Source organism: Artemia sp. Qi Xiang Cuo, chromosome 3 (genome assembly GCF_049724085.1).
Source record: "Artemia sp. Qi Xiang Cuo chromosome 3, ASM4972408v1, whole genome shotgun sequence".
Taxonomy (NCBI): domain Eukaryota; kingdom Metazoa; phylum Arthropoda; class Branchiopoda; order Anostraca; family Artemiidae; genus Artemia; species Artemia sp. Qi Xiang Cuo.
Genome location: NC_142796.1, coordinates 58,262,427 through 58,275,624, shown reverse-complemented (window position 1 = coordinate 58,275,624; position 13,198 = coordinate 58,262,427). Strand labels below are relative to the sequence as shown.

Sequence of the window (13,198 nt, the reverse complement as noted above, 5' to 3'; positions counted from 1 at the left end):
TTACTGTTGGTATTTTTTATTGATTTTTTTTATTTGCTTTGAAAAAATAAAAAAACTCCCCCCTAGAGTTTGAAAAATAGATTTGCCCCCTCCCCTGCATATCTTTGTGAATTGACGTCATGTGAGTTCCTCATCTTGTAAAGTTATTTTAAAGTGTTACTGTTGACTTTTTTAGTGATACCAAGTTCACCAACAATACCTTATTCAACAACTGATTAAAAAAAAAAAAAAAAAAAAAAAAATGTAATTCAGAATACAAAGAAAAAACTACTAAATTCGACACACTCATTTCTTTAGTTCGAATAATATTTGGTGAAGTATTGACAAGTAAAGGAAAAGGCTAATTCAATATGAAGTTTAGGTACAGGCTTATACAGAATCCCAAGATCTGTCTCTAAATAGCTCAAAAACACAAAATATGCAAATACTACTACTACTAACAATTCACTGCAGCACCAAGCCACATGGGGCCATCACAGCTACGCACGCTCTTCCTCCATCCCAATCTATTTAAAGCCTCCCTCTTTACACCCTCCTAAGAAGTTCCCATTTCCCTTAAGCTTTCCTTAGAAATACAAAGTATGCGAAATGAATTTTTTCTTCCTAAGGGCCCGTTTTCACAAGGATGAGAGTTGAGCTCATGTTCGCCTCCCATCCTCGTGAAAACAACCATTTGTTCAACAGAAAGATGAATTTCTCCATTCAGTTCTACTCTGGTCCTGGTCTCAAGGCAAAGCTGATCAAGAGTTCTTCGTCAAGTACAATTAGAGGTGGATGAGCGGAGGATGGACGCAAACATTCTTTTGTTGAACAAATCCAGCGCAAGATCATGATATATGATTTCATCAAGCTCTCATCCTTGTGGAAACGGGCCCTCAGTCTGAAGAGACAAAAGGTTTCCCTCTCCCATTTTGCCCAAATATGATGCAACCGAAGTTACACGTGACTTAGGAAGTGTCGGTTATACGACATTTTTGGTTCATAAACGTCTTACTTAAAGGTTGATGGGCACGCCTAAGAGCAAAAGTCGCAAACAGTTGATGTTACATTAAGTAGTCACGATTTTGGCATCTCTCTTCAATATTCTAAGCATCCTTGCAAGGTCAAAGCTAAGATCATAATTACAAACACTGCTTATTATATCAAATGGGATAAATACTAGGCCATTTTAGGTACACCTGAGGCATCGCGGAAGGGCAGCAGCAACGACATGAAAGCAGATAATATTTGATGGAACAAGGTTCAGGTTTGAGCAGAGCTGACATATCCAGAGGCATGATGCGAGACAAAGATATAAAAAATTGTCCAACCAACAATGTAAACTCTTGAAAATACTTATTATTCTGTTATACCTTTCATTATTACTGACGGGAGAGGAGGCGCCACGATGTCGCTATTTGATGATGTTTTAATGGTTCTATTAGACAATCCGATTACTAGGTTTAGAAAAATTGACGTGAATACCCACTTAAAAAATTAACAACGGTTATGTGAAGCATTGTCGTCCTAAAATTTTGTCTTGGGGAGGGTTTTTTTGAAAAAAGGGTGTCAAAATAGTTTATTTTTACATTTTGATGATTTTAGAATGCAGAAACAACAACTTTTAAACTTATTACCTTTTAGGTTGCTTTAAATGTCTCTTTACACCTCAAGACTTTGCATAACAAGAACTTCCTACCGTTGGACATGCACATGGCTATCCGCCTCTGGTACTACCTCTTGTACCTCTAAGCTTCTCTCAAATTTAAGGCTTGGCTATAGTTTTTCCTCAATATAAAAGGAGAAACTCGCTCGTAACTCCCATGAAAAGAGATATTATTTCAGAATAGACATAAAGGTGCCCGTAGAGCAGGGCAAAGCGGCAGCCACGGTACATATGAAGTTAATCTTGTGTTTTTTTTACACCTTACTCTTTAAGAACAAAATTGTTAGTCCATTTTTAATCGGTTAGTAGTGGTTAGGTAGCTAAGCCTCTGGGCATCGGTTTGCTGAAATGTTTTCTACCCCAAATGTTCAGGTAATTAAAAGGGTTGTAGATTGTCTGTCAAAGATGCGGGATGATGTTTTTTGCTGACGACCCTTCCTCCAACTTTCCCTCTCATACGTTCAACCCAATGCCGTTTCGAAGCTTCATGCATCCATACCCCGGGTATGTAACTGTTAAGCTCACTAAGCATGTTTCTTTCTTTTCTTTTAAATCTTAGACTGGTCGTAGAAATGGGTTAATGTTTTGTGTTGAAATTGTGAAGCGATGTTCTCGTAAAAGTAACATTATGTTACATGTTACATCCATTTCGCTCCTAGTGTCTTTATAATATTAAATAAAAAAAACAAGTTTTTTAAACTGAAAGTAAGGAGCGACATTAAAACTTAAAACGAACAGAAATTATTCCGTATATGAAGGGGGCTGTCCCCTCCTCAACGCCTCGCTCTTTACGCTAAAGTTTTTTTATTGTTTAGAAAAATAGAGTTGTGAGAAAGTCAAACATTAGCGTAAAGAGCGAGGCGTTGAGGAGGGGATAGCCCCCTTCATATACGGAATAATTTCTGTTCGTTTTAAGTTTTAATGTCGCTCCTTACTTTCAGTTTAAAAAACTTGTTTTTTTTATTTAATTTTTGAACGTTTTTGAATTAATGCAGGTTTTGATTTTGGCTCACCGTACATGAATAATTAAAACAGATTTTGCATATTATATTTGGTTAAATGGCTTTCTCGAAACTTGTTTAATTTTATTTACGAACGTTTTTATTAGTAATAAATATACGTAACTTAGAATTAACTTACGTAACGAACTTCTATATTCATAAAATTTTAACACGTATATTAGGGGGTTCGCCCCCTAGTCAATACCCTGCTCTTTAAACTATAGTTCGAATTTTTTTTCCAGTTCTTTAAAAATTACCTCTTAATCACAATCAGTTGATCAGTTGAAAAACTTGTTTTTTTTTATTTAATTCCTGATCTTTTTCTTTAATAATGCTGGGAAATCCGGCGCGCCCGTCATCGCCATGTCGCGGCCCCCCGGACAACTTCCTTCATGGGAAGATCCTTCCATATAGCCCCCGACCCTCTCCTTCCCCCACCTACCACAAAAAATCTCCTCTGAAAAAGTCTGTATACTTCCCAATAACCAATACTATATGTTAACATTGAGTAAAGTTCATAACTTTCAGCCCTCCCCCTGGGGACTTTGGGGGATCAAGTCATTCTAAAAGACATTCTTATCATATTTTCGACCATGCTGAACAAAATGGTTATCTCAAAATTTTTATCGGGTGACTTTGGGAAAAAATTGAGCGTGGGAGGGGGCCTAGTTGCCCTCCATTTTTTTTGGTCACTTAAAAAGGGCACTAGAACTTTTAATTTCCGTTCCAATGAGCCCTCCCACGATATTTTAGGACCACTGGGTCGATACGATCACCCCTGGGTAAAAAAAAAAAAAAAACAAACAACACAAAAAATAAAAACGCAACCGTGATCTTTCTTCTGGCAAAAAATGGAAAATTCCACATTTTTATAGATGGGAGCTTGAAACCTCTACAGTAGGGTTCTCTGATACGCTGAATGTAATGGTGTGATTTTCATTTAGGTTCTAAAATTTTAGTGGGTCTTTCCCCCTTTTTTCGAAAATCAGCCAAATTTTCTCAGGCACGTAACTTTTGATGGGTAAGCTTAAACTTAATGAAACTTATATATTTGAAATCAGAATTAAAATTTGATTCTTTTGATGTATCTATTGGTATCAAAATACCGTTTTTTCGAGTTTCGGTTACCATTGAGCCGGGTCGCTCCTTACTTACAGTTCGTTACCACTAACTGTTTGATATGAACGCACTGAAGCAAAAATCCTTTGAAGAGAGTACCAAAGTTTAACGCCTTACAAGACCATATCGTTTTAGTCGTGATACGTCCTTCCTTTCCTTTCAATAGAATAAAGTTTTTGTCTTTATTATGACTTTTTCAGGCGGTGTCAGCCGAGTGAAAACAGCTTTCTTTCACCGGATCTGACTTCTCCTGAAAAAAGTTCAACTTCAAATGTGACTAATTTTACATATGGGCCTTAAAAAGAACCAATGAAAACTGAACCTGCCAGAAAAAGTAAAAAAACACAGGTGACTTTGCTTAAAGAGGCTACAGTGAAGACATGCCTTTATAAATTGATTAAATAAAAAATAAGTTTTTTCAATTGAAAATAAGGAGCGATAATAAAACCGAATAGAAATTATTCAGTATATGAAAGGGCATCCCCTTCCTCAATATTTCACTCTTTACGCTAAACCCTTTCTTTAACAGACACGTCTCATTCAATTTCAATGGCCCACGTGTTTGAGCAGTCTTTCTTAATACAATGTGACCAAAGTCGAACTTTAGCGTAAAGAGTGATGGATTGAGGGACGGCAGCCACCCTCATATACGCAATAATTTTTCTTTGTTTAATGTTGCTCCTTACTTTCAGTTGAATAAACTTGTTGTTTTTAACTCAATTTGTGACCGTTTTTCAAATCATGCCAGAAAATTTCGCTCCATCTCCCTCCATGTAAAATTTACCCAGGAAAATTCTCCCCTCGGAATTTCCTCCTCCAAAAAAACTTTCGCCATGGAACATCCCCCTCCCCCCAAAAAACAGCAGAAATTCCACGTATTTCCCAATAATAAATACTACATGTGAACAATTAGCAGATTGCGTAACTTAGTCTTTTTCTCAGAGACTATGGGGGAGCCATGTCATCTCCAACGGCATAGTTAAAAACTATAAAAAACAATTGTAGAACTGACCGATCAAACCTGCCAAAAAGAGCATATTTGAAAATTGCAGCATGTATAGACTTGGTTGAAAAATCATCCTAGCCTCAATGACACTAGTGACAGTAATCTTACTATAAGAATTGCTGTAACGTGTCAAGACTACGTCTCTCAGAGGTCCTGAATATTTAAAGATTTCCTTTCAACTTTTTAGGAAAATCCAATGTGTTTGATTGCATCTTAACTGCATAATATCTCATCATAACGCTGAAAATGACTCGTGTGTGCAGTCGTGTGTCCCTTGGGAAGGGATGTTAACGATAAATTATGAAAACAATAATCTCCTTGTATCAATGCTTCTCCTTTTTAGGAGGAGTAGGGCAACACTGAAAGGAATTATAAACACACGTCTGATGTTCAGCCCTGAAATCGCTATCAAAATCACGGTTTAAGACCTCAGGGTGTCTGAAATCGTTTCAAATACTTTATTTTCTTTGGTAACTGGATTTAGGGAACATAAAACTATAAATTATTGTAATAAGTAAAAAGATACTGTGATTTTTATAATGAGTGAAAAAGCAAACTTGATTGATCTCTCTCTTTGTACTTGGCTGAACCTCATAGTCTTTTTCAATGTTGGTTTGAAATAGAGGTCTAAACCATATCTCAAGTATTATATACTTGGCATTTAACGCATCTTTATCCTAATTCATAAACCTTTTCGTAGTCTCGTGTTTATTAATTATTAAAGACATGCTATAGCCGGAACTTTTTATATTTGAACAGAATAACGAGACAAAACTAATTTTTTTTTTTTTTTTTTTTTTTTTTTTAAGATGAACCCTTTCCTCAATTTCTATTTCTTAATTTGGTAGAAAACCAAAAGAAAAATGACGGTGTTTTCAATAGTGTAGTTAATATGATGGGTATTATTAGCACAGTAGGATTGAAGAAAAAACTAAATTTTATCTGAAAGTTATACCAGAAGTTTTGGCAATGTCTGAGGTGAAGTCAAGAAGTATTAAAGAAAGTAGGCAATCGTGTTTCTCTCTTTCATCCTGGCTAAGGGTCAGAGTTTATTTCAGTATCGACTTGGCATAAAATTCAGTTCCGTCTGATTTTCCTACCACCATTTATGATCACGCAACTTCAAACTTTGTAGAGAAATTATCGAAGGACAAGATAGGAAAATACTGAAGTCAATACTGAAGTTATTACTTTGAAGACGTTGCTGGCCTGAAAACTCCCATTAGGCATTTCCACAAACATTGCAGCATGGACGGGCAATTCACAGCAAATTTTGGGAAAAATTAATAACATATTAGCAAGTGCATTTTGATACATCCAAATTGGTTAAAATTTAACAGTAAGAATTATACAGAGTCCAAACCTTTTATATTTGGTAACTATTAACAAGCAAGGAAAATAAAACATGATAAAACAAACAACGAATGTAACTCATTAAAACATAATTGTATACACAACGAACAAGGGATTTTTACGAGTCGGAAAAAAATTGGGGGGGGGGGTTCAAACCTTGAAACCCCTCCCCTGGAAACGGCCTCGACTATGAATATATATATATATATATATATATATATATATATATATATATATATATATATATATATATATATATATATATATATATATATATATATATATATATATATAATTATGTATATCTGTCGAGTAGCACTCTAAGCTTACGTTCAAACAGGAGAAATAGATTGGGTCTTGAAATCAGTTATCTTAATTTTCCAAAGAGTTATCAAACAGTTCATAATAATGAACAGTGAGAAAGAGTGCATCGGCCTAATAGTAACCAAAACTGGCATAAAAAAATATATCAGTGGATACATCAAAAGAACTGGCTGTTTATGCTGATTCCAAATATAGAAAAATCTATTAGGTTGAATTTTACTCATCAAAATCTACGAGACTGAGAAAATTTGCCTGATTGTAAAAAAGGGCAAAACCCCGCCAAAAAGTTAAGCGATCTTACTGAAAACCCCACCATCAGATTTAAAACATCAAAAAACTCTACCGTAGAGGTTTCAAGCTCGTATCTACAAAAACATGGAATTTGTTTGTTTCTGTCAGAAGAAAGATCGCGGATGCGTGCTTATTTGTTGCCTTTTTGTTTTCCCCAGGGGTGATCTTATCCAACCAATGGTCCTAAAATATCGGGAGGGGGTTCATTCAAACCGAAATCAAAAGTTATAATGCCCTTTTTGAGCGACCAAAAAGATGGGATGGCAACTAACCTCTTACCATCCCCCCTTTTTCCCTAAGGAATTCCGATGAAAATTTTGAAGATCCAGCCAACCCCGATTGTCTGCTATTTGTTAATAAACTTGTAAAACGTAGAAAGATTTGTGATATTAGAAATGCTTTAGCCTATCATCCTTGTTTTCAGTAGTGTAAAATAGATAAAAAAAAAACTTTTCTAAGAAAACTAGACCATTAGCGAAATTTTAATTTGTCCTTGGGGTCTATCCCAATTTTCTCTCTGAATGAATGTGACAATGTTCATGATTAAGCAGTAAACTCACTGAAACAAATTTAATGCTAGATAGTGTCATCTTTTAGTATCGAACAATGTTTTTCGGTCTACGATTCAAATTGGTTACCAAAGAGTATGGGTGACATATAAGAGTGGGCACTGTCGCTAGTGTTGACAAAAAAAAACACTATCAGTGCCATCTAGCGTTTGGTGACACTTTCAGTGTAATAATAACTAACTAATTAAATAAGTGTAATTGGTAAAATTTCAGGAAGGTAGTAATAAGTGTCTGATTTCAGTTCCTGACAGAAAAACAATTAGAAAGCATGAAAAATGCCAAGTGTCGCCAATTGCTAAATGGCGTTGATAGTTTTTTTGGTTGGCACAAACGCCAGTTTCCACTCTCATATGCAGCCCATACTCTTTGCGGGTTACAATAGAGTATTTATAACGTACTTATAAAACACTTAGATATATTTAAATATATAGAGTATATAAATACAATCTAAGTACTAAGTATATAAATATAATATGCCAAGTGGTTATATATAGTAGTTACTGAGTAATAAACCATTTATAGTATTTATAGACATTACATAGACTGACACCGGTCTATGGTGAAACACGTGTAAACTACAATAATAACAACTAACAACAAGAACAGGAACTTGTTGAAATGCATAACGACAGGCATTGAGTGACGTTATAGCTATATGTTTTTTCCTTTGAGACCTGGGCTTCTATTCCTCTCTTCCTTCCACATTCTAGTCTTTATGCATGTACAATAAATAGCGCCTGTATTAGAGCTATTTTGTATGGTTCTATGTGTAAAAGAATTCCTCAGAACTGAAAGCATTTCTAAGTTAGAATTGCTCAAATTTGACAAGTAAGCGAGAGAACGATTTCTCGTAGGAAGGACACTTTAGCTAACTTTCCAATTAAGATCTATGCATTTCTGCTTAAGCTAGAGGTTACAGATTTGGTTTTATTATTAAATCGTGACTTGTAGCTTGATATAAAAACTCGAAGAGTCATATCAAACCTTCACAAAATTGAAGTCAAACCTAAGCTTCAAATCACAGTCAAGTCAAAACTTCATAAGGAAGTATAGAAAAGTTTTACTGCTTATAAAAAAATATGTACTTCAATTTATTCATGTTTAAGATGCAATGTATCTCTATGTCCCAGGAAAGATAGTTATGTACGCTTCTAGTTGGGACTCCATATATAATCCCGTAAATTTTTTTTTAGCCCTATTGTACTATTTCTGAGTACTATTGAGTCATATTCTCAGTAGGGGCCTCTCCCAGGCCACTCAACACGTATTCAGATTACGGATAGGGGAACGTATTGCATATATGCAGGGGTGTTCCTAGGTAGCGAAGCGCGGACCAAGGGGAGATCCAGTCTCTGGGGGTCTATGCTGGAACACCACGTCTGGGGGTTATAAATTCAGATGGAGGAGGTGGAAGGCCCCTTTAATGTGTACTAGGCAAGGACCATTGGCGTATGGATATGTCCCGTCAGTCACAAACCTTCTCCCCACAATGGGATAAATTGCTGGTGGTGCAGGTCACCAGAAGGGCGCATTGTAGGCACTGGATATGGCCGGCTTCAGCTAGGGATGGAGAAGAGTGGCTTACCGTCGTCCTGAAATTAGCTAAGAAACCTCCTTTCTTCTTAATACAAAATGATGAAATACAAACGTTCAAGAAAGAGAACCACTCATACCGCGTCCGGGTAATCGACGAAAGCCATGAGATGATAACTAACGCGTCCGAGGTAACCGACGAAGACCAGAAGATGGTAGCCATCACGTCAGGGGCAAAAGACGATTTAACGACCAAGAATTTCACAAATGAAGATCTTTTAACGACGTTGACAACACCGACCCTGGAGGCTATATTATCCTCGAAATTTTATCTACTGGAACCCTAAACGTTCGGACGCTTGCAAAACAAGGCAAAATAAATATCATTCTCAATGAATTAAACCGATATAAATGGGATGTTGTGGGGCCCTCAGAAACGCCTACCTACCACTGGCAAAGAAAGGATCGGTATTGCTAGTCTGATAGTGTCTGGAAGAACCGACGGTGTCCATCACCAAGGTGTTGGCTTTTTGGTGTAAAGTAGAGCACGAAGATCCGTAAAACCTATTTCGGGACGGTCGATTATGATACGAATAAAAGGAGATCATCCAGGCCTACGTCCAGACTCCAGTAGGCTAAGCCAGATGTAGAGTCTGAGAATATTTACCTTCAACTGCCAATCCTAGTTGACGCAGCTCCAAAAACGGACCTTGTCCTTGTCATTGGCGACTTCAATGCTATTGTTGGAACCGCTGTTACTGGTACCGAGGATGTCATGGGTAAATTTGGCCATTGACGAAATAATAAGATGGGAGAACGCCTTGTTAAGTTTTGTAGAGATATCAATATTCAGTTATTCCAGCAATTGAGAACAAAACTTTCACCGCTCTACCATACATCTCAAAACATAGTGACAAACTTGGAAAAAAAAACAACATAATCTCTCTGTTTCTTTCAAAACTGAACAAAAAGTTGAACATTTTTTCAACTCAAGAAAAGATAAAACGGACCCTATATTGGTGTCTACAGAGTCCCATGTTAATGTGGGGGATTTTACATAGGTAGGACCCATCAACAACTTGGTGAACGTTTGCATGAACACAAAATTTCAATAGTTAAGTCCCTGAGATTCGAAAATAAAATGACAACTTTGATTCCTCCTTGGCCCTGTATATCTTTGAAAATCCTACAGTTATTTGGTTCTTTTTGAGGAGGCAAATTTAATATCTAATGTAAATGGCCTACCGTAATCTTTTATAGAGGTATTGAGATAAAATATATAAACAGAAATTTGGCTATAAATAGAGACACCGGAGATATTTCCTTAAGTCCAATTTACAACAACTTAATTTCAAAAGACCCAATCAATATTTCCGCCCAGTCTAATTTAAGACAAACTGTCCGCATACCTAATGAATATCGAAGTTGCAGAATGGCGAAGTCTATCTCAATCCAATTGGTGATTGTTTCGTTCATTTATTTCTGGCTGTTTTTTTTATTCAGTGTCTATTCTACTCTCGTTAGATTCACTTCCGAAGGTTTTTTTTTCTTTATTTTTTTTTAGCACTGAAGACGACTTGGCGGAGGTCCTTGTCGAAATATTTGCTTGTTCTTCGTCTTCATATTTTGCCACTGGCTGACAAAGTCCTCACTTTCTCACCTATTTGATTTTGTTTTTCATTTATTATTTCCTTTCCTCTCTTGTTTTCACATCGATATGCCCATTACTAATACTCTCTTCCAACTCAGAGGACACCGAAAGAAGACAAGGACCTCACCGGATCGAAAAACCCGTAATCTTATTGATTACGTGCTCGTCAGTAGGCGGTGTAAACCGTCCATGCTAGACACTCTTACCCTTGCAGGTGATGATTTTGACACCGACCATTCCCTGGTCATGTCTCCACTAAGGATATATCTTAAATTGTCCTCAAATATGAACAAGAGACCCACCGGTTTCAATACCTCAAAGACCCTCAAACCCGCCAGACATAAATCTCAGAACATATCAGTCCATACATTGGATCTTCTCTCCAATTTCCTATAACTCTATCGAAGTAGGATATTCGTAAACTGGTCACAGACTGCTCTAACATAATCAACGACGTCCTGATTTCTGTATTAGGGAGACAATAAAAAGCCGCAGATAACCGACAAAATTATCTTATCAGTTCGTGGTAACATTGTAACTTATTGTAACGTGGTAACTTATCAGTTCAGTTCGTGGTAACACCAAAAGAATCAAATTTTAATGCTGATTTCAAATATATAAGTTTCATCAAGTTTAGTCCTACCCATCAAAAGTTACGCGAAAAGAAATCAGCCTAAGAAAATTTGACTGATTTTCGAAAAAAGAGGGAAAGACCCCCATTCAGCGTATCAGAGAACCATACTGTAGAGGTTTCAAGCTCCTATCTATAAAAATGTGGAATTTTGCATTTTTTTGCCAGAAGAAAGATCAAGGATGAGTGTTTTTTTTATTGTTTTTTTCCCCAGGGGTGATCGTATCGACCCAGCGGTCCTAGAATATCGTGGGAGGGCTCATTGGAACAGAAATTAGAAGTTCTAGTGACCTTTTTAAGTGACCAAAAAACGGAGGGCAACTAGGCCCCCTCCCACGCTCATATTTTTCCCAAAAACACCCGATCGAAATTTTGAGATAGCCATTTTGTTCAGCATGGTCGAAAATATGATAACTATGTCCTTTAGGATGACTTAATCCCCCGAAGTCCCTGGGGGGAGGGATGAAAGTTATGAACTTTACCCAATGTTAACATATAGTATTGGTTATTGGGAAGTATACAGACGTTTTCAGGGGGGATTTTTTCAGGTGGTGGGGGGGGATCAGGGGTTATGCGGGAAGATTTTTCCATGGAGGAAGTTTTCATGGGGGAAGGGAAACTACTATGAAGGGGTGCCGGATTTCCCAGCATTATTAAAAAAAAATCAGAAATTAAATATAAAAAACAAGTTTTTCAACTGAAAGTAAGGAGTAACATCAAAACTTAAAACGAACAGAAAATATTACGTATATGATTGGGTTCACCCCCTAGTCAATACCTCGCTCTTTAAGCCAAAGATTTTTTAGTACTTTCATAAGAGCTATTTATTCTAAATAACGGCCTGTGTGATTAAGGGGTCATTTTTAAAGAATTGGAACGAAATTCGAACTTTAGCTTGAAGAGCGAGGTATTGACTAGGGGGCGGGTCCCCTAATATACGTTTTAAAAATATATGAATATAGAAGTTCGTTACGTAAGTTAACTCGTAAGTTACGTATATTTATTTCTAATAAAAACGTTCGTAAATAAAATAATACAAGTTTCGAGAAAGCCATTTAAACAAATAAAATTAAAATTAATATACAAATTTTGTTTTAATCATTCATATACGGTGAGCCAAAATCAAACCCTACATTAATTCAAAAACGTTCAAAAATTAACTGAAAGTAAGGAACGACGTTAAAACTTAAAACGAACAGAAATTATTCCGTATATGAAAGGGGCTGTCCCCTCCTCAATGCCTCAGTCTTTACGCTAAAGTTTCACTTTCTCACAACTCTATTTTGTTAAACAATAAAAAACTTTAGCGTAAAGAGCGAGGCGTTGAGGAGGGGACAGCCCCTTTCATATACGGAATCATTTCTGTTCGTTTTAAGTTTTAACGTCGTTCCTTACTTTCAGTTAAAAAAACTTGCTTTTTTTTAATTTAATTATGTGTTAAGAAGCGCAAACACAATAACAAGTCAGACAGAGAGAGCAGGAACAAATATAAGCAGTTGAAGCGTGTTGTAGAAAAAGCAACCCATAGAGCCCATCGTGCTTACATAAAAGACTGATGTGAACAGTGTGAGCATGGTTTCAAGGTAAGTGACTCACAGTCTTATGTACAAGAGAGTTTACGAGCTACCAAGCAAGAAAAGTCTCAATTTCTACACACTGGTAGACAAAGACGGCTTCCAGATACAAAGCATAGAAGGCATCCGCTCGAAATGGATGGAGTGTTTCCTTAATCTTAATATCCTTCCATACCCCACCGCCCTTGACCTCTTTCCTGTTACTGTCTAAGACCCAAGCCCGCCTCCCCTCCACTCCGAAGTTGTAGACGCCATCCGAGCGCTAAAGACAAATAAAAGCCCTCGACCAGACTGAATACAAGCAGAACTGCTGAAAGTCAAGTGTGAACCACTTATTGATCTTTTCTACAGGGTCGTTTCCACTGCCTGGCAAAAGGAACATTTCCTTACTTCTTGGTGCGATGCCAAAATTGTTACGCTAGACAAGAAGGGTCAAATGCAATATGTGATAATTACCGTCCTATTAGCCTAACAAGTCAAACTGCCAAAATTCTCGCCAGC

General features: G+C 36.8%; 1 protein-coding gene across 1 annotated transcript in view; it reads right to left on the bottom strand.

Annotated features, from left to right (window-relative positions):
* Window positions 1–13,198, bottom strand: part of LOC148954336 (chymotrypsinogen A-like) — a 186,158-nt gene that overhangs the window by 56,345 nt on the left and 116,615 nt on the right. The window lies entirely within an intron of this gene.